This window comes from Ambystoma mexicanum, chromosome 10 (genome assembly GCF_040938575.1).
Source record: "Ambystoma mexicanum isolate Mex_15411 chromosome 10, UKY_AmexF1_1, whole genome shotgun sequence".
Lineage (NCBI taxonomy): Eukaryota > Metazoa > Chordata > Amphibia > Caudata > Ambystomatidae > Ambystoma > Ambystoma mexicanum.
In genome coordinates, this window is record NC_090932.1 from 331344622 (window position 1) to 331367336 (window position 22715).

General features: G+C 46.5%; 1 protein-coding gene across 3 annotated transcripts in view; it reads left to right on the plus strand.

The window, feature by feature from the left end:
- The first annotated feature begins 16295 nt into the window (after positions 1–16295).
- The window catches only part of NSD3 (nuclear receptor binding SET domain protein 3), a 2619674-nt gene continuing 2613254 nt past the window's right edge, over positions 16296–22715 (plus strand). For all 3 annotated transcript variants that reach the window (XM_069617934.1, XM_069617935.1, XM_069617936.1), the window contains exon 1: positions 16296–16762. The gene's annotated coding sequence lies outside the window, so the exon portion shown is untranslated. The remainder of the gene's footprint in view (positions 16763–22715) is intronic.

The window sequence follows — 22715 nt, forward strand, 5'->3', positions numbered from 1 at the left end:
GAGAGCCTGGAACAGGCCTCGCCACCTCATAGAGGAAATGGCTTAAGGGGCCCGGTTCCTGTGCATTTGACCCACGTTAGGTAACTGTTTAAATTGGGGGGGATTTCATGTTGATGTTCTATTTGCAGGAGCGTGGGAGGCGGGACGGGAAGTGACGCCGGGGAGGCGGAGTTGGGCAGTTCGAGAATAGTCAGAGAATAAAGAAGACGTTAGAGGAATCAGCTCTGTCTCTGTGTCTCTGTACTGCGCAGCGAGGTACATGCGTCTGAGCCAGTGGCCATGCCACTACGAAATTGTAGACAGAAGTTTGTGCTGGTTTGCAGCACAAAGGCTAATGCCGTTACTGCCTTTCACCTAACACACAGCACTCACACTGCATTGCGCTCTGCGCCTATGTAGAGCTTTTGAAGTTTAAAGTTTGCCCCTCCTTCCAATACGTAATACCTTGCTTCCTCAGAATTTGTCAGAGTGGCACCCCTGTATCATTGGGACTCTTTGTCAGTCTCATTGAGTAGTGTGCATGAAGAAGCTAGCTGCCCAAGTTAGTCGTGTAAAGCAGCAATTGGTTCTAGAGGTGCTTGCCTGGCCTGTCTTTGCTGAAAACGCTCAAAATCAGCATTACCTTTGGGGGTGAAATAATCTGTCAGCACTCGCTTGCCTCGCTATTTGAACCGTCAATGGAGTTCAGGGCTTTGAATATTTTGTGCACCCCTGGGCTTGTGTAGAAGATGAGGGCTGACCTTTTTTCCCCATCCGCCTCAAAATCTTGTGTGGTATCAAAGTACAGCTCTAACTTTTCTGTCCACGTGGCCCACTTCGAGCCCCGTGTTGATTGTGAGAAATCGGATGGCATTCTCCCGTCTACTCCCCCAGGATCTTGCATTCAGGTGGCCAGGGAAGGGCAATTGCTTGTGGGCTCCGACTCCCGGGGGTGGACCAGCGAGGGAGGATCACATGAGTGGATGGTCACAGGATTAAGAGGAGAATACCCAAGGGCGAGACATGGTATTCCCCTGTTCCCAATTATAGCAGCAGAAACAGCGACACAGCACACTGACAAACGACCTAAGGACTTCACCACGTACTGTTGCACAGAAGGAGTCCTTCTATAAGTCGACAATTGCTGCTTTCTTACACGACATGCGGACGTCTGAGAACTCTGAATATACATGACTTTTTTTTTGACGCCTATTGTTACCGAGAACCCCCAAGCACAGCAACTGTACAGTTTAAATACAAGTTTGATTATGCTTCAACTATACTATTTTGGTCTAAATAAAATGTATTCTAGTTGTATTAATGGGTCTTATCTATAATCATGTCAAGCAGGTCTATCCGATCCACTGCTGTTTTTTCTATTATATTCTCTTAATTGCACTCCTTTACTTATGAGGCAGTGGTCGAAGGGGGCCGGAGCGGTTTTACTGTTCCTATATTTTTATTTTAAAAAGAAACCATTCCGGAATGGTTTTATTTTAAAATACAAGTGTAGGAAGAGGTTAGAAATTGTAATTCATTGCACTGTGTCCCCTAAACAGCATGCCTGTTTGCCTTAGTGGGGATTTAAACCTGGGGCCTGCTGGATCAGATGCAACCTAACATCATGGTGAGCTATTGTAGAACTGTTGAGTTGATTTTATTATTTCAATGGCCTGCTTAGGACAAACCCCATTCCCAAGCAGGGTCGGACTGCGGCATAGAATTGTCTTGAGCACCAATGAAAAAGTCGCCCACAGTTGCAAATGGTAATGAAGATTACCTAGGCTATTAGCCGGTAGTCTTGATTCTATTAAAGACACGGAGGCAAGCATTATGCTTAAACTCTTTAATGCCACATCGCATAGCAGCTTTTTCAAAATGTAACTTTATCTGTTTAACACTTTTAATGTTTTTAAACAGTAGAATCTTTCAACCAAAACTTCCAGCACCTGGGACTACCAATCCCCACAAGTCCTCAGTGTCCCTGTAGTTTTTAACCTTGTCCAACAACCAATGCTGGAACAGCACAGCCTTTGCTTGATATCCTGCATGTACTTCCTCCTCTTTCTTTGATGAACTTGCATTAACCGTAACTAAACATGGTCCAGCCGCAACATCTTCAACATGGAACTTCTCCCAACTTGTGTCCTACCTCCGACCATCGGCCGACTTGTCTGTCCAGACGCCTCCAGTTATCTATAACTCTTTGAGTCAGCTACTTATGGTCTCCTTCCCTAAGAACCAAACAAAGCACACAATTAGGGTGGAAAATACACAGCTTCTAAAATGTAATCACATCTCAGCAAAAGAATAGCAACATGCATGTCACACAAATATATCAACAGCATGTCATGCAACTATCCCACCCTCTGTATGAGGTCGGGATACTGCTCACGTCTGTCTTCAATAGAATCAAGACTACTGGCGCTAATAGCCTGGGTAATCTTCATTCTATGTCAAGACCGGAGGCAAGCATTATGCTTGTTCAAAGCTTTCTAATACCACATTTGCTACAGTAGAGACTGGCTTAAAATAAAAGGTCTTAAATGTAGTTTCTGAAGACCAATCTGCAGACTTCAATATATCTTGCAAAGAACCTCCTGCTGCAAACGCTTTGGATGCCATCCCTCCCCTGACTAAGTGGGCCCCAAAGATGCTCAAGTCCATGTCTGCCCAGAACATGACCTCTCTAACCCACCTGTCTATGGTGGCTGATGCTATTGCATGAAAAGGCCTCCTACGTGCTATCGGCAGCTGCTGCACTCCTGCTGGCCTAAAATCTTTTGTCAATCTCTCATACTCCTTGATGCAACGGGCTACGCACAACTTGGGCTCGTCAAGGAAATAATTATATGAAATGACTGTAGACGCACTCTTCGTCCTCTGAACAATCTGGAATTCTACTCCCTTTAGATAAAAAACGCTGCTGTTAATTTCTAAATCTTTCACGTCAGAGACTCACGTCGCATGACATTAAACACAAAAGCATAGCTAACTTGCCGGACAATCACTGAACCGATAAATGCTCATTCTCCGGCCACTGCTTATAGAGGCGAAAAACTATTTTGACATCCCACAGCACATTTTCACTCCCCGCAATAATCTCACTACTGCTGGGTCTTCCCCGACAAGTTTGCCTTCACATTTCTCGTGACCTGCAGAGATTGCTGACCGATACACTCCAAGCGTGTGAAATGTTCTCCCACTCTCTGACAGCTCTGCCAAGAAATTGAGGACGTGCATTACAGATGCAGAAACGGGATGAACACACTGCTGGGCACACCCTTCATCCCATTTGGCCCATGTGGCATCGTAGCTCCTAAGGTTGCAAGGCACCCATGAGTCTCTGATACAATCTGCAGCTGCTCTTGAAAGGCCCAGCAAATCCAATAATTTCCTGAAATCCTGCATGCCAGCAGCTCCAGGGACCCTGTCTGAACCAGGGGATGTACCTGCCACCTCGGATCGCATAGAATGTCCGCTTCCAAAGGAAACAGTCTCGGGAAATCCAAACAAAGTTCCATCAGAATCGGAAACCACGCCTGCCATTTCCACAACAGCACCCACCATCACTATCTCCGCTCATTCCCGGTGGACTATCACCAGGACCTTTGCAAGCATTATGAACAGGGGAAAAGCATAGAGTAGCTCTCCTGCCCAAGTGTGGAGAAATGCATCTGTCCCTATCTCTCCTAGGTCCAGCCTTCAGTAGTAATATCTGGGAACCTGCGTGTTCAACCTGGAGGCGAAGAGGTCTATCTCTACTGGGCCCCACACTCTCTGTAATCATGAAAATACTAGCTTGCTCAACAACCAATTGTTGGAATCCTCCAGATACCTGGAGTTCCAGTCTGTTACCACATTCTGCTTCCCTGGAAGATACTCTGCTGCTATCACATGCTTCTTTAGCAGGCAATAGTGCCAGAAATCTTTCGCTGTCTCCGCTAACATTCTTGACCTTGATCCCCCTAGCTTGTTTATGTATCGCACCTCTGAGATGTTGTCCATCCTCAGCAGAATACAACAATTCACTTTCTCCTTGTCGAAAGCCTTCACCGTGAAAGGCCCTGCCAGAAGCTCCAGGCAGTTTATGTGCAGTCCTAGCTCCTCTTCTGACCACTGTCCTCCTGTTTGTAACTCTGACCCCCGTCCTCCTGTTTGTAACTAACTGCATCTGACGCCCATCCGGACCTGCTTGCGTCTGATTCTATCACTAACTCAGGGACGTCTCCAAAGATGGCCCTGACATTCAGGCTTCCATGTTTGGCAACCACCATTGCAACTCCACTCTCCCTTCTTCGTCTAACGTTGCCAACTGATGATAACTCACACCTCCTTGCAGGTGCCTGATCATCTCTCGATTGATCAGAAAACCGAGGGACGACAACAGTGTGCTTACCCAGAGCACCTGCTCCGCCAAGGATGACTTGTTCTGCGCTAGCACTAAGATATCATCTAAGTAAATAATAATTCTGATCCCTCTGTCTCTGATGGCCTCTGCTACCAGCCTCATCACTTTTGTGGAAGCCCAGGGGGACGATGCTAGACCGAAAGGCAGGCACACGAAGCACCAGCTCTGTCCTTTCCAGAACAACTTGAGAAAATGTCTGTGTTCTTGAGCTACTGGAATGGTCAGGTAGGCATCTTTTAGATCTAACCAGGCCCCCTTGCACTATATGTCCATGAGGTGGTGAATCCCCTACATCTTGAAGTGTCTGTACACAAGCCAACCGTTCAACTCTTTTAGGTTAATCACTGGCCTAGACTTCTCTTTCCTGTGCCTTTGAAACATTTTGCTGTCAAATCTGGAGCTCCCGGCGGGGCACATCTCTATCACTCTCTTTTCCGCTAACGCTAGTAGTTCTCTCTCTCGAGGAGCATCTCCTCCTCCCCTGACATCCTGATACGAGGCGGCATACTTGTTTTCTTGCGGAGAGCCTACAAACTCCAACCTTAAACCTGCTATGGTCTGCAAAACCCAAGCATCGTTTGATATCACGCGCCACTTGTCTAAGTGCAAAATAGTCTGCCCCCCCACGCTGGGGTAGCTCACGCTCTGCGCATTTACTGCTGGCCGCACTTTGCTGTCAGAAGCCCCAACGGCCTCCCTGCCCGCGGAAACCTCTTCCTCTGAAGGGGAAAAAAGCATCATGCTGCCTACTCTCCCAGTACTGTGCTTTGGGGCCTTCCGACCGTCTTGCGTTGAAATGACCGGTCGCGCGGCCTCTATGGCGACCGGTCCCAGCGAAAACTCATCTGGGAAATATCTTGCGGATCGATGTCTGGGCTTTCTACACTGCTTTATAGGTACCTACAAACCAGTACAACTCCTTAGCAAAAACTTTGCCGAATAACATGCCTTGAGCTGCCTCCCCCGCTTCCTAATTGAGGAGGTCTCCTAACTAACTTTCGATCTTAAGTAATAGACTGTGGCACCTCTCTGCTGACAGGGCGCAGCTGACATATATATTTTTTTTAAATGGTTTAGTTTAATTTTAAACTTTTCATTTGTTTCGATTTATGAATGGTTTTTATTTAAGTGTATTTCTAATGTTTGGTGTATTTGTTTAGCTCTAATATCTCTTGTAGAAATTGGCATATCGTAAAGATCAGATTCTTTGATTTGCCATTTATCATCAATGTCCATCTTTCTTCCGTGTCCATGCTCTGATCAGCGATTTTGAAGAATGCACCAAATCGAAGTCTGTGGGATGAAAGGTGATTACATTCCATCAAGAGGTGGTGTAGTGTTTCTGATTTCTTTGTCTCTGGACAGAAACGGCAGAATTGTTCCGTCGTGGGGATCAGCCTTGTTTTTGCTAGGTAGAAGCGAGTGGATATGATGTTCATCCGTACTTGCAGGTACGTCGCTCAGATCTTGTTATCAGGAATGATTGTCAAGTATGCTCTAAGCTCGTTAATTGCTCTTATGTCCGTTTTGCATTGTAGGTTCAAGCTGTACCTTCTTTTCTGATTACTGTTTTTTTGCCAGTCATTTCTCATCATCTTTAGCTTGGCTTGTTGATAAGGTTTTGCTCCAGGGTATCTTTCCATTTTTGTAAGATGGTATTCTTGATTGCGTTCGGATGTGATCTTAAGATCTGAATTGCAGGTGTTTTTTCATCAGTCAGTAACTTGCGTTATAGATCAAAGTGCTTCCATAGGACTATCGAGCAGATCGATTGCACTACAATTTCAAATCTTATTCTTGGCATGGGGAATTAAGGTGGAAGTTGTAGGATCTTACTCCAGAAGCAAGCTTCCCATAGTTGCGCTGTAGTACGCATCCTTGTCTCGCTAGAGATTGTATTTTTTCTTCTAGTTTATTAGTCCAATCATTTTCTGATTTTGATTGATTTATGGTGATTCCCAAATACTTGAATGTGGACTCTTCCTCTAGCTAGTTGCCCTTTAGGTGCAGTGTTAGATGTTTTTTCTTCTTCGTGCGACATTACCTAGAAAGCATACTCCTCTCTGCGCCCAGCTGGCCAGCGTGTGTGCATCTACCAGCTCCCCGGTGTCTCTGGACCTTTCCGCCAGATCCATTTTTTTTGCAAGGGGTCCTTGCATATCTAGCACCTTGTCCTGATAGGCCTTCCAGGCTCGATCCACCCCTCTCCTGACATCCTTTGTGGCCTTAGTCACAAAGGTGACCATCTTGGTGTCTGGCTCCGTTGTGTCCATGATCTTACCAGGGAGCTCCGGCCAGGGGCATTCTGCCCTCATTCTGAAACGCACCTCCCTCTCCAGGGGAGTATGGATATGCTGCACCATATACTGTGCCACTCTCTGGGATGGCAGCCGCTCTGTCGATTTTGGGTGCCTAGCACTCATTGGGTCGAACATATCCTCCATGTCGTCCCCTTCTTCTGGATCCTGGGGTCCCTTATCGCTACTGTCCACGTTATCCTCTTCTATGAGGACTTCCTCGACCTCCTCCTCTTCTGCTTCGAAGGATTTATCGCCTTCCTCGGGTGCAGCCCCTGTGTTTAACACCCCTGGGGTTGGTGGTAAGAGGTTTGGCACTGCTGATCGCTCTAAGAAGGCCCTCTTCAGCTTGCGAAAGGGGTCACAACCTACTGGGGCTTGTTTCGGGCCCCTGCTCTCTGATGCAAGGGGGTAGAAGAGTGGGGGTTCTTTCGGGTCTTGTCCACCCCCTTATGCGCCGGTGCCTGTTTCTTGTGCAGGCCCTTTGATGTGCCTCACCTGTGCTGAGCTCTCTCTTCCTCTTCTTAGGAGCTGTTGCAGTGATGAGGGATTCTAGCGCCGCTAGGCCCTCTTGTATGGGTTTTACCCCTTGGGAAACGGCTATTGCTAGCAAGTCCCCTAGCACCCTCTTAAAACTGAGTGACAGGTCTCTGTCTCCCTCCAACTTCTCCTCGATGTACTCCGGAGTGGTGCTCTCCTCCATTCTTATACTTGAGGAGAGGTCAGCCCCTATTTTTTTTTATATAGTTTTCTGTGCCTTAGGTGCCTGTGCCTTGCAGAGGCTTCACCCGGCGTCTTCCCCGTGGACTGTAGCTGTTCGCCGGTTCCCTTGTAATGCCTTTTTAGTTCTATCCGCCCAGGAAAGGACCTACTCGGAGAGCCGCAACGCCCTGGGGTGAGCCCGGTTACCCAGAGCGAGCGAGATGACTCGCGGTCCCAGTGCTCTCCCTGCTCAATCTAAAGCAAAACTAAAATATAAAAGGCGGCGGCTGCCGCTACCTGAAACACAGGTCCCCGCCGACTTGTCTACATCAATTACTGTGTCTCCCAGCTCTAAACTAGCAAACGCGTCTGCTATTAACTCGTGCAAGTAAAGAAAACATGATACACTAATCACCAACCATCACGCTATCCGTGCTGTCTTTGCCCCCTTATCTGCCAAGTAAAAATGCATAGAGCAAACAAAGGGTGATTTATCGGCTTGAGAAGCAGCAAAGAAAGAGGAGGAAGTACAGGCAAAATATGAGGCAAAGGCTGTGCTTTTCCAGGAAATGGTTGTTCGACAAGGTTCAAAACTACAAGGACACTGAGGACTTGTGGGGATGGGTAGTCCCAGGTGCTGGAAGTTTTGATTTAAAGGTTTTACTGTTTAAAAGAAATGTTAAACAGATAAAGTTACATTCTGAAGAAGCTGCTATCAAAAGTGGCATTAAAGAGTTTAAGCATAATGCTCGCCTCCAGTCTTGACGTAGAATTAATTTATTTTGTGACAGACTGCACAGGGGAATTTTTGATACAATGTTATGCAAATTGTGCATTTTAAAGAATATGTATTCAGCAACACTGATTCAAACTACAAGGCGGCATAGTGAACTAACTCATGAAAGTGGCCCACATCAGCCAAAAAAGTGTCCCACACTAACATTTTGTTTTTGGCCCACACTAGCCTTTTGTGTTTTTGGTTCGGGCATTGCCCTATAGGCCAGTCCAAGCCTGTTCCCAAGCCCCATTTTAGCCCTGCTCCCACAGTAATCAGAATGTTTCTTTTGCACTTAAGAAACTTAACTCAAAAGTATTGCAGGTACATCTGTACATGCAGTTAATGGGTAGGTAGGAGGGGTGGCTTCAATCTTTAGCATTACCTCCACGTCCACTCTTCCTCGTCCCAGTACTTACCTCATGAGGCACCTGCCTCCGACACAGGACCTTCTCTTATTTCTTTTTATTTCTATAACTCCTCCCCCACACCCACATCACTTAGTTTAATTTTTTCCTGCCTCTGGCAGGTTGGGCTTGTTTTTTTTCCCGGCGCGTAGCGCTGTGGAGCTCTGATTGCTGGCCCCGTGGTGGGGCTGTGTGGCGGAGCCTTTGGCTCCCTCAGGTGCGGCAAGACTCCTGGGTTCCCTGCGGGGCTTGGGACCCGGTCGAGTCAGGCTGCCTTGCCTGGTTTCTGCTGGGCTTTGGCCAGCGCAGCGAACCGTGGCCAGGGTCCAAGGAAACAGACCCAGGTTAAGGTAAGGAGTTTGGGGGCATGTTTTCCTGTGGCATGGCCATGCTGCATGGGCAGCTGTGCACGGATAGGCGGCTCCTTTTTCTTGTTTGATCCACGTGCTCCGGAGGTGGGTGGGCTCCGCCTCTGGTGCTGCAAGCAGTGTTGCCATAGGAATTAATTGTTGATATTCCTATTGGTTGTTGTTCTTTCTGGCCTCTATTTGAATGTGGGAGAGGCACGTTGGAAATTGTTTTTATGTGGAGCCTTGGTTCAGTCTGCAGAAGGCTTTGGTGGTAAATCCGGCTTCCTTTAGTCACTATTTTTGGACATTCTCAACATGGGAAAACATTCTACAAAGAGCAGGTATCCGGTCCTGTCTTCTACTTGTTCTTCATCTTCCTCTTCTCCTGAGTTATACAGAAAGAGAAAGAAGAAGGCTAAGCGTATTTCCCTGTCCAGAAAGGAGTTGAAGAAGCTACTTAAGCATCATAGAGGGAGTCACACACATACTCATGGACACAAGCGCGGGCGCCTGTCTTCCTCATCCTCCTCTTCTTCTGGCACTGAGTCATTGCCCTCTTGTTCCTCTTCGGCTGATGCTGAAGGGAGGTATCTGGACAGAGAGGGAGTGGAGGAGGTGCTTGCTCAGGTTGGGGATTGCATGGGATTTTCAGAGCCCCTGGTGCCGGTGGAGGGCGCCGAGCCTTCTATTTGCCAGTATAGGCATACACCTAGGAAGGGGTTGCCATTGGTTTCCGATATCTGGGATAAAATCCTCTGGGAATGGCATGACCCGGAGAAGATTGCAATGCCCAGCTTCATGTCCAAACTTTACCCATTGAAGGGCAAGACTTTGCTGTCTGATTCAGTTGAGGTCGACGATATCCTCGCCAGCCTGGTGGGTCGCTCCTCTATGTCGGCCGAGGAGGCGGCCGTCCGGGATCCAGTGGACCGCCAAGTTAATTCCATCCTTAAGAAGGTTCATGCAGGGGCGCATCTGGCCCTTCGAGCGAATATCTGCGGTTCCTACACGGCTGAAACTGTGTTGAATGGTTTCAGGAAGTTGAAAAAGGCTGTCAATGAAGGCTCTGATTGTGCCCCTTTGCTTACAGACATGCAGAGACAGGTTGAGCTTTTGGCCGATCTGGCTTTTGATGGGGTGCGTGGTTCAACCATGGCCATGGGGGCTGGTGTATCTGCCCGGAGGCATTTGCACCTGAGGGACGGGAAGACTGATGGGTCTCAGAAGGCGGCTGCCCTGAAACTTCCTTTCACTGGGTCTAGGCTTTTTGGAGATTCCCTTGAGGATAAGGTGCACAAAGTTTTTAGGGCGGACAAACATGCTGACAAACTTCGACGCAAGCCTCCTTCAACGGCCAAGAAGTCTTCCTCTGGTGCTGGTCCAGTGGCCAGCAGGTCTTTCCCTGGCTCCTCATCACATTCTTTTCGGAGAGCTAGGGGGGTCGAAGTCCTCCACGCTCTTCGCGTCCTGGGCCGGCTCCTAAATCCTGATGGTTTGGAATTGCCGGTGGGCGGCCGGCTCCGGCAGTTTTTTCCAGTATGGGAAAGGTGGTGTTCCGACTCATGGGTTCTAGACACAGTGCAAAGGGGTTATCGAGTGCATTTCTTGTCTCCTCCTGTCCAGCATTGCATGGTTCAGACTGTGGTTCCCTCGGCTCAAAAGGTTGGCCATGGACGCCGCTCTCTCTGAATTAGTGTTAAAGGAGGCCATCATGCCCATTCCTCTCCCTGTTCAGGGTCAGGCGTTCTACTCGCAGGTGTTCCTGGTCCCCAAACCTTCGGGGAAGTATCGTCTAATTCTGGACCTCAAAGCCCTGAACTGCTTTGTCCAGAAGGAACACTTCAAAATGGAGACTTTACAGAACATTCTTCCAATGTTATTCAGGGGGGATTGGATGACATCTCTGGATCTCCAGGACGCTTATTACCACGTGGCTCTCCGTCCCTGGCACATGAAGTTCTTCCGCTTTGCAGTGGGATCCCGACATTTTCAGTTCAGAGTGCTCCCGTTCAGACTGCGATCAGCCCGCAGAGTATTCACCAAGCTAGTGGGTGCCCAGGTGGCGCACTTGCATCTGCGGGGCATTCAGATATTTCCATACCTGGACGATTGGTTGATCAAAGCGTCCTGTCGGCAGACTGTCATGTCTCATCTCCGATTGGTCTGCCAGGCACTGCAGGAATGGGGTTTCATGGTGAACTGGCAGAAGTCTCAACTGGAGGCTTCTCAGGATCTAATTTTCATTGGGGCACAGGTTTGCACCAGGATGGGGAGGGTGTTCCTGTCCATGGAGAGGGTCCGTCGCTTGCTGGCTGTTCTGGACAGGGTTCTCAGGAGGCAGTATGTTCTGGCTCGCCTATTGCTGAAATTACAGGGGCACATGGCTTCTTGTGTGTTTCTAGTTCCCTGGACCCGTCTTCATTTAAGCCCCCCTGGTGTCTTACCTTCTCTCCCACTGGCTCCCGACATCTCAAGCTTTCGAGGCTTTGATTCCGGTGTCCCCAGCGCTGAGGGACTCCCTGCAGTGGTGGTTGGGAGTTCCAAATCTACGGGCTGGGATGTCCCTGATAATTACACCTGTGAACAATCTTACTACCGACGCCAGTGGAAGGGGTTGGGGGGCTACATTGGGGGTCCTCTTTGCTCAGGGATTGTGGGATCCAGAAGAGAGCCATCGAACATCCAATTGGCGAGAGTTGTGTGCCATTCTCCGGCTCTGGTGTACTTCAGGAGGTTGCTGGTAGGCCGGGCAGTTTTGGTCCGGACAGACAATACGACAGCTTTGGCTTACGTCAACCGCCAAGGGGGTTCAGGCCGCTCCTTGAATGCCCTGAAAGCTCAGATAGGGGCATGGGGGGAATCACATCTGGTGTCCCTGGTGGCTTCACTTTTCAGGGGGGTGGACAATGTTCAAGCGGATCTTCTCAGCCGCCGGTTTCCCTCCTCGGTGGAACTGGTCCTGTCAGACCAGATCTTTGCAGAGATCTGTGTCAGGTTCGGGACACCTGTTCTGGACCTGTTTGCATCTCCGGCCTCAGCGAAAGTTCCCCTCTTCTGCTCTCGGTTTCAGGCCGAGGGTGCGTGGGGGGGTGGACGCCCTCTCTGTGAAGTGGCCTCAGGGTCTCCTTCATGCGTTTCCACCCATTCCTCTTCTGCCCCGGGTGGTTCAGCGTGTCCGAGTGTCCAGGGTGACTGTATTGTTCTTGGCTCGTTCTGGCACCGCCTGAGTTGGTTCCCCTCTCTGTTGGAGCTTCGGTCCCCGGAGCCTTGGCTGGTTCCGAAGTGGCCTTGTCCCCTTCTAGGGGATCTGCGGTTGGGGGTCCGCCAGATACAATGGGCTAGGCTGATATCTCAGGGGTTCTCTGGTCCTGTGGCAGAGTCCTTAATTAATACTCTTAGACCCTCCACTCTGAAGGCTTACAGCAGACATTGGAGCCATTTCTGGGACTTGTGTGGGTGGTGTGGGATCCCTCCCCTATGTTCTGGCCTCCCCGCTATCCTTCAATTCCTCTGGGATGGGTTTGACAAGGGCCTGACGGTTTCCACACTTCGCTCTCAGTGGGCCTCCATAAAATTCCTTTTGGGGACTCTGGTGGGCACTTGGATGGGGAGGTGTTGGTGGGGAAGTTGCTCAAGGGTTTTTCTTCTTCCCGTCCTTGTACTTATAAGGGGCTTCCACCTTGGGATCTCTCTCTTGTCTTAAAGTTCCTTAAGGGGTCTCCTTTTGAGCCCATTTCCGAGATTGATATGAAACATCTGACGCTGAAGACTACCTTTCTGATTGCCATAACTTCTGCCCGTAGGCTTAGGGAGATTTGGGGCTCTGTTATGTCACCCCCCTTTCCTGAGGGTTCTGCCAGACTCAGTGGTGCTGAGGTGTGATCCGAAGTTTCTCTCTAAAGTTGTTTCTCGGTTTCACACCTCTCAGGATCTGGTCCTCCCTGCCTTTTTTCAAAATCTGCAAACGCCCGAGGAAGTGGCTTGGCATAACATTGATGTGCAGCGGGCGGTGTTGGAGTATTTGGCTAGGACTGCCCCTTTCCGCCACTCTGACAGTCTTCTGATTACTTTTAGCCCGGCATCTGCAGTATCCATTAGCCGATGGACCCGTATTTAGTATTTATTTTATTTCTAAAGCGCACTAGGCCCAGGGGCAACCGGGCGCATAACTTAGATACAACATGATGAAAGCAGGACATGGCATTATTTACAATGTTTACAGATGAGTTACTTAATTTACTATCAGAAAAATAGCAATAAGAAGACAAGCAGAATGTATATACAAAGGTACGACATAAGTACAAGTTAGGCAGTGAGCCGGTGTTAGATGTCTTGGGAGGACAGCCAGACTTTGGTAAGGTGTTTGAATCTCAGAAAGGAGGGTTGTGCTCTCAGCTCATTAGGGAGTGAGTTCCATAATTTAGCTGCCAAGATGGGGAAGCTGGTTCCACCTGATCTTTGGAGATTGAATCGTGGGATGACGAGGCAGTTGGCTTGGGCCAATCTGCGAGGTCTAGTGGAGCTATGGAGGGCAAATCTGTTCGCCAGATAACAAGGAGCTTGGTTGTGAAGGCATTTATGGGTAAGAGCCAGAGACTTCAAGGAAATTCGGTGAGGGATTGAGAGCCAGTGAAGGTTACGTCTAGTGTCAGCTATGTGTTGGCGCCTGGGAATGTTGAGGGCCGCTCTGATCGCATTGTTTTGGACAATTTTTACAGCGATTAGTGCCTAGGTAGAGGGTGTTTCAGTAATCGACCTTAGAGAGTACGAGGGTCCTAGCCAAGGTCACACAATTAGCTGTAGAGAGGAACGGGCGACATGCAGTAATAAGCTTACAAGTATAACCCGCTGCTGTTGAGACTGAGTTGGTTTGTCTAGTCAGGGATAAGGTCGAGTCAATGTAAATCCCTAGAGTTTTTGTGTCCTTAGCAGTAGGAAAAGTATTCCCATCAATGGTGAAGGACTTAAAAGCAGGGTCAGGTTTGGTGAGTTTTTGTGGTGAACCAAGAATGAGGAGCTCTGTCTTTTCATCATTTAGGCAGAGTCAGTGTTGGGCCATCCATGCTTGGATGACCTGGTAGATGGCATTGATGGCGAGGGAGTCAGTAGTGTAGTCACCTGTGATAGGGATTAGTATCTGGGTGTCGTCAGCGTAATTAGTATATGTGACGCCCAGATGGTCCAGAATATCCAACGTGGGCGAGACACAGGACCCTTGAGGCACGCCACAAGAGACAGGAGCAGATGCGGCGGCTGCTAGTGGAGAGAACACGCGCATTGATCTATTATCTAGGAAGGAACTGATCCAGGTTGAAGCTTTGTCAGAGAAGTGTTGAGGTGCTGACAGAGAATTTTGTGATTGACAAGATCAAAGCCCGCCGAGAGGTCCAGGAGAAGTAATAGCGCAAGTTTGCCTTTGTCTTTTAGATCTTCGATCTGCGTTTTTAAATCGATAAGGGCAGTTTCAGCGCCATGGCGTGGCCGAAACCCCGATTGCCTAAGTCCCAGAACTTTGTTTGATTCAAGGTATTCTTGAACTTTGTAAATACGCAGCTCGGTCGAGGATTTTTAGTAGAAATGGGACAGTAGTGATTGGCCTGTGATTTGTAGGTATGCTGGGATCCAAGGTAGGTTTTTTCAGGAGAGGGATGACCCACGCATCCTTTAGATTGTCAGGTACAATCCCAGAGCTAAAGGAGGAGTTGATGAGCGTAGTGATGAATGGTACTAGGTCGTGAGCTGCTTCCTTAATAATGGGTGCAGGACAAAGGTCACCATGACCGTTGGAAGGTTTAAGGCTAGCGATGATCTTTTCCACTTCAGAAATGGAGAGTGGAGAGAAGCTAAAAGGAGTCAGAGAATCTGGGATGGAGTGGTTTATGGCAGGTATAAGGTTCGGTTGAGGGTTGGATTGAAGGCTAGTTTGTTTGTTGTTGATTTTAATTTGGAGAGGGCAATCTTGCCTAGGAGAGCCTCTTGGATTTTGGAACACCAGGTGCTATCTTTGGTGCAGGTGTCAGGTGCAGTAACAGGAGTTTCAAGTTCTTTTAGGATTTTGAACAATTCTTTGGTATTGGATTTAGCTTGTTCGATACGTTTATTGTATGTGTCTTTTTTTGCCGTGTTGTGGTCTCCATGGCCTATGTGGCTTCTGGCCTGCCTGTGCCTGCGCACGTTCAGGGGCGGTCCACCAGAGGTTTGGCGGTCTCATGGGCCGATGCAAGGGGGGTTTCTCTATACTACCTACAAACCTACTATAGGTTGAATGTCTCCCACTCGGGGGTTGGTTCCTTCGGGGTTGGTGTTTTGTCTGTGGGGATGTGAATTAAGAGTTATTGTGGGTGTGTCCGCTGCACTGTTTTTAGATCTGTGTCTCATTGGGACCTTTTCCCCGTTGCTGCTTTGGTATATTTCATGAAGTAAGTACTGGGACGAGGAAGAGTGGACGTGGAGGTCATGCTCTGATTACTTACCGGTAATTTTCATTACTCCTAGTCCTACTCTTCCTCATCACAGTACCGATGACCCTCCTCACCCTCCCTGCGGGGAAGGTCCCATGCGCCGGCTTGGTAATATGAAACTGAGTGACGTGGATGTGGGGGAGGAGTTATAGGAATTTAAAGAAATAGAAGAAGGTCCTGTGTCGGAGGCAGGTGCCTCATGAGTTAAGTACTGTGACGAGGAAGAGTAGGACTAGGAGTAATGAAGATTATCGGTAAGTAATCAGTGCATTACCCTTAAGAGGTGCAAATGGTTGGTGATTAGAAAGAGAGGGTGTGTAAAGCGGAATACTGTGGGGGACATTAGTGAATAAAAGAAATGGGGTCGTTTAAAAAAGATTTTGCAATTTCTTTCAGCCATTACACAGTAGTGGCTAAGAATGGAGTAAAAGTGCAAACGGTAAAGGGTTTGTATTGCGCATGGCATGGGTATTTTTTGGGAGAGGCGCCGGTCCAGCTGGAAACATAGTTACACTACTTCATTTTGTACACTTCAGCCACTGTTATGAGGCAATGCAAATCTCCCACAGAGCAAAGAAAAATTGGTTATAGTAGCTTGGCACACTACTTAAGAGGTAAATTGCTATGGGCAGTGTTCGCTACATAGTAGCGGAAAAATCCACACTGGGTTTCCTGAGCTGGCGGCACACTGACGAATGACCTAAGGACTTCACCGCGTACTGTTGCACCGTAGGAGTCTTCAATTGCCGCTTTCTCTCCGCATCCAACATGGCGTCGCGGGAGGAGACATTACCTATATTTGTGTCGGTGTTCGGCCGTTCTGTCATGTGAAGCAAGAACAGCCAATCAGGAAGCTGCTTTTGCTTTTCTGTTTGGCGCTGAGTGTCTCGGGAACGGGAGTGCGCCTGCTCTACCGGCGCGCCCCCGCGCCTCTAAACCCATAGCCATTGTCAGTCACAGTAAGTCAGCGTGGAAGGAGGGGGTGCGCGTGCACGCGGGAGGAAGAAGAGGAGGACCGGAGGCGGGCGCGAGCCGTGCGAGGCCGAAGAATACAGCCTTCAAATAAAAAATGTTTTAAAAGGAAGAAAAAATATCACCCGTCCTAAAGAAATACAGCGCGGTGGTTTGCATGGTACCACATTGACACTGGCGAGGGCAAAGGGATAGGTGCAGACAGGATTGGGGATCATGGTCAATCTCATTCTGCAGTTTTGGGGCTGTGCCTGATAGGAGGACCGTCAAGAAGACCCCCGTGAGCCACCGGAATCAGTCCACAGCTATACGTGCACCCGTCACCCCTCCAGAAAGGGGAGGCACTCTCTGTGCATCCATCGCAGCCAGAGGTACTCCCCAGGAGGGTGAGGATGGACCAGACTGAAGGTAACGGAAGGCGGTGCTTGGATTGCTTTTATGTGACTGACCTCAGGATAGAAGATAGAGTAGCTTGCTGAGGGACCACTACTGGCCTTCAAGAGGTTGGGCTCAGCGAGGGGAGGAGCGAATGAGGTGTTATTTGGTGTGAGGGTTGTATCTCATCCCACAGGCACCTGGCTGTACCGCCCAGAATCTGCCATGTTCACTTTCCTGTGGTGGGGTAGAGGGAGTGTTGGGCTAGGTGCAGACCATGCCAGTTGTATGTTTCAGTTTTCTTTGGGCTGCGTTCCCCTTATTTCATAACGTTGCCATATGTTTGTTTAACCCAATGGAAGGGAGTTGCTCCAGGTCTGCACAGTCTGAGCTGCTGCCCTCTTGGGACATGCACGGAATCGCGGTGCAAAAATGAAAGCTTTTACCTATCGCTGGCACCCTTTCGTACATTTTATTTGCTGTTTCGGTTGAATGCACTTTAGTAATTTTTAGGGCCAGTTTGGTACATTTTAAATCTAATGTTACATTACAAAGGTAGATGCTGAGATTGAGTGTGGCGTCTTGGTTTAGGCTGCCGCTGACAGCTGGCTTCGTTGTCCATAAGCAGTAGTTCGTTTTTGATTAAGCCTTTTCGGGAGTTCAGTAAACACCTGACTGCCAGTAACAGTAACATATTGTTCTGTCATCAACTGCCGATGATTCTCACAGAGATACATTTGCCCTCTTCTACATTTCTGTAGATTGCTTTGCTTTGAGGGGGAAAAGTATATATAATTGTCTCTTAGCAAAGCGCCTTGAAGCACCTGTGTATAGGCGCGTTATGAATGCCATATCATAACAAGAACATATTTGCTTGTAGAAGAGCATGCTCGCAGGATCAAAGTTCACCATTTCAAGTGACTGTTGTTAGTTAAGTTCATATTGGCTGGGTGAAACATTTCAAGTAGCAAGCTACTAGCCAACCATGAAAAGTCACTAGCCAGCTCAATTCTATATGCACAGACAGTACACCATTTCTTACTCGCCAAGAGTCAATTATTACTAGCCAGTGGTAAGTGTCGAGTGAACATTTTGCATCCTGAAAATTGGTGTTGGTTTTTATATAATTTGTTCTACACGTGTGCCTGACGATTCTCAGTTAGTCGGTTATTGTACATTGAAAATCAATGTTCATAATTTAGAGGATCTGGTAGTTATGTTCAGTGTTACTGTTTTGAAGCTTGACAACTGTTTAATTAAGTTAATATTTATATATTGTTTACTTGTGGGTCCTTCAGTTGATGCATATGTCTGTTACCCGAATATGGATTGGCTCATTGGTTACTTTGCTTGTCCTTTAATACATGTTGTGTATTACAGGCATCTTTTAACTGACGGGTACGAATTGGTAAACATTAGCTAACATAAAATGCTGTCTTTAAGTGAACGTTTAGGCGGATGTGGTTGTTGTAAACGCCATATATTTTGGTTACATCTGAATTGGCATTTATCTCTTTTGTGTTAGATAAAAATAAGTCATTGTTTAACTTTAGATCTTGTTCAGGAAAGTGGCTTATTGGCTAAACCTATGCTTGTTAAAATATTGATAGTCCTGTGTCTATATAATATTTTTCGTTTGTATACAGTTCAAAAAAACTTTTACAAACGCAACACATTCATCAAAATAAAATGCTTTCAAATACAAGTGCAAATATTAAAACAAACATTAGACATCATTATAAAGGTATATAACGTACGTACATACATCATTATATGTGCATACGCCATCACAGATGGGGAGACATACTTTCTTCAAATTAATAAGGGCACAAGCATATCATCGCATTTTACGGGGTCAAGGTTTGGGAAGGTTATAGACATTTCTAAGGTTTCTAGGATTCATAACCTCACAGTGCCATTAAACCGGTGCATACGTTAAATGCACCACACTACTGTGAGTACTAAACTTGACAACCCTGATATTTAAACTTCTAATAAAATTAGTTTTTTGGCAAATAACGGCTAGAAATTTGTGTTTTTTATACCTTTTTTATCTGGTGGCCTTTTTTGGTTAAATTAAACATATATATTTTTTGCTTAAATTTCTTTTTCAGATTGTTGCCAATTTATTTTCTGTATCCCAGTGGGATTATTCTGAGAAGGAGGTGCTGTGTGGTTAATTTGTCCGTACCTGACATTTGAACATTGTACATATTTGAATCACGCTTTATAGTTGCATGTAATATTTTGTGATTGGCAGGCACACGCTTTGATGTTTTCCTGGCGCAGTGTGTATTTACATGGGGCGCCCAGACCTTTGTGCCATATCTTTAAGTTGATGCTCTGCATACTTGGATGTAGATTAATAAATGCATGTTGAGTTCGTGAACTATGATCCATACTTATAGCTACCCAGCAAAGCCAGGGTCTTCCTACTGCAGTTGTATAGGTGATAACGTGGTTTTGTTGCCTAGCAACGAGTTAGGATGTTCATGGTCTCCTGTTTCCCAGTGGAGTTTTCAATAGTGGTTCACGTTTATAACGTTTTGTATAGTAAACAAAACGATTTAACACTTGCTTTGTTTAACTTGCAGTTAGTATAATCTCTGGGCCTCTAAAGTGTTTCTGGCTTTTTGTAGCCAAACCGATACGTACACGTGCCTTTTTACTATGGGCCTTGTACAATTCGAATTGCCTCTTGAAGAAACTTGGGGAATCATTTTATTGAACCCTCAATAATATATAACAAACCTTGATATGTCTGTACAATTTGAATCTGCATTTGTTCATCGTTCTACAACAGGCCAAAATGTGAAGGTTGCATTTTTTTCCCTCACATTTAATTACTTTTTTTCCTTCTTTTACCACCATGATATGACCTTTTTGTTTTCACCTTTATGGGGTGCTTTAATACCAAATAAAGTGTCAAATGAATGCTGTCGAGAAGGGTGGCAAACTAAGAAGGAAGTGCACCAAATGGCGATTTTCTTTTGCAAGTCCCCAACCCTTTTCACACTAGTTGCTTTGGTGGCTAATGTCATAACATGACCTGAGCAACCCTTTGGTGCTGTTATTCAGATTTTGTGCAAGCTTCTGAAGTTATCGGAGTAGCAGGGGTTACCATCTAGCATCTCCATATCTCCCTCCTTTGTTCCATTACACTTATTTATTGCAAGCTAGTGGGCCAAAAGTGGAATTTTCTTAGGTTACTTTGCTATGTCATCAAGCAGTTCTGATGTGGAATATGATTAGATCTGCCTTTTGTTAATAGCCATGACATGATTTCGAAATGATTAGGGTTTTTTAGCAGCTTTTTATTGATATTCCAGGACTCGCAAATTCTTCAAAATACCAATTGACATGCCGGGCAAGTTCCTCAGCTTATATACTCGACCTAAGAGAAATGCACTTGCCCCAGGGTAATGGGTGACCAAATATTTACCAGTGATTTCTGTAAAATACTGCATGTTACCATAAGCACACTTCATATTTGGTGCAAATCTGCCACCCAAAGACTAGCCGTGCACAGTGAAACTTTTCTTGGACATTTACTGCAAACAAAGTTTGTTTGCAGTAAATGTGCAAGAAAAGTTTCAAACATCCCTGTACTCGCCAGCAATGTTGAGTAATAAGCACATGGTACTCGCCCTTCATAATATCTCCTTGTCAATGCGAGTGGACTTGTAGATTTACAAGTCCTGTATTCTTAATGAATCGTGCAAATCACTGCAGTGTGTGATTTCTTCCCAACACAATCCTATTACAATCGTCTCCTTTTTGTCAAAATCAATGTGTTCTGCTCTTGACTCAGGTTTTACTGTTGAATATCTATTCTAGCTACATGATTTCTTTTCCCAGTGTACTTTGTCTGTTCGTTAATGGTGGGAGGGGGATAGGTTTCCAGTCAAGGAGGATAGTTTTATAAAAGGTAAATTGCACCGAAAGGAATGCTTATTTATGCTTCCACTTAATAAGCAACCTGCTATTTTGCTATTCAATTCTGTAGATTTGCTTATTAAATTGACACACTTGAGTAGTACAGCTGGTGACTTTAAATTAGTCTGCTCAAGGAGAACACAGCTCACCCTGCATTCTGCTCTTGGCTCAAGGCTCTCTACCCTCTTTTCTATGATAACTGGAAGTTCAAAGTGGCTAATGGAGAGAGAGTGCAGCAGTAATTGCCTCCTCCCGCTCAAGTGCCGAGGCCTGTATGCGAGTGCTAGCCAAGAAAAGATCTGTGGTGTTCAAATAATTGCAAACCAAAAGTACTCGGGAAGATTTGCTTGTTAAGCTAACAATGTTCTGTTTGGCAAAGACCAGTATGTGTTAACTTCATTTGTTTTTTCAAAAAAGTCCTGGGATTCCATTCCTAAAAATGTAAATTGTTACATAATGCAAAATGATACTGTAAAACACTGCATTGTCTCTGTTTTCAGTAAAGTTCAGGTTAGTGAATACAGTGCTGCTGATAGGTTTTTGGAGTGAGAGTATTTTACTCCCAATTTTTAGAATTGGTGAGTAAATCCAGTTTCAGGAGTGTAAAAATGATGGGGCGGAGGGGGCGGGGTGCTCAAGAGCCCGAGCGTGATGGCGGCGGAGTGCTGAGGCTCCGGCGAGGGTAGGGGGAATGGTGGCTAATGAACCTGCTCCTCTCGCTGTATACACAGGAAGCTGAACCGGGACAGCTGACCCAGCCTTTTAAGATGAGGTAGCAGTACTTTGAGATGAATGGGGATGCAGAAGATACTCGAACATCAATCAGAACGATTCATGAAGTTGGCAAAGTTGACTGGCTTAATGTCAATTATCTAAAACGGATTACAACGGATGTCTCACAGCATGATCTCAATTATAAAAAACATCATCTTTATAGCAAAAACTTGTCACTGCTGACGTTAACCTGTGTATTTTCTAACGTGTCATCCCACGTGGCAAACTACAAAAACCTAGTGACAAATGCCATAGGCTTAGAGGGAGCATCTAGGTATACGTACCATACTAATCTAAGAAAGTGATTGGTTCTTTAACGTCAGGTGGGGCAACTAAGCTCTTCGCTTAATAGGTCACTATGAACGTCACTAAATACACAACGTCCTATTGGTTACACAAACTATAGGGCTCTTAATTATGCGGCTCCCTATAATTGGTTGGCACTCTTAAATCCGTCAGTACTTTTCCACCCACATTAGCAGCATGCAGGCTGGACTTCCAGGTGCTGGTCATAACCATAACTTCCCACCAACTAGAATATCATCTATCATCACCTCAGTGGTCTGCATGTCAATAAAGGCTTTGTACTTGGCCTTGGAAATGTTCCTTGCTCCTGGAGAATTTAAGGGAGTAGACGCACGCTCTGTCTCTCTGCGTAGGTGTGGTTCGTCATGTTTGTCCAACGTCATCCCTCCACGTGACTAAAGACTAAAAATTTGAGCTCTGGTGTATTTAAAAATACTATTATTTAATGATCTTCTGACGTCTTCCTTGTTTTCGTCCAGGCCTTCGGAACAGGAGTTTTGTTCTTTCACACAATTATAACTGTCTGCTCATCCCGGTCCGATACGGCCTTGGCTTCTTGGGGCTGGTACAGCCTCATCCTTCTGAGATTCACTTCTGTAGTTCAATTGCTTTTCAACTACGACTCACTGGAAAAAGGCCTTCCTTCTCTGGTCCAGCTCTGCTATAATACGTAGTGGAATCATTCATTCTTTACTTACTCCTATATATGTATACGTTGGCGTTTTACTCCTATATATGTATACGTTGGCGCTTGCCGCAATCTATTCACTACATGGCTAGCCTCAAGAATACTTGGTCTGCATCTCGAGCCTGAAATGTTGCTTATCTTTGATACATTCTTGATGCTTTATAGAATGTCCATTCTTTGTTTCTGCATCTCTTCTATGTACGTCAATCTTACTTCGTGTGATGTCACCAATCTGCTCTTTCGTTCTGGGATTTCATTCAGATGGCCATCATACTGTCATGT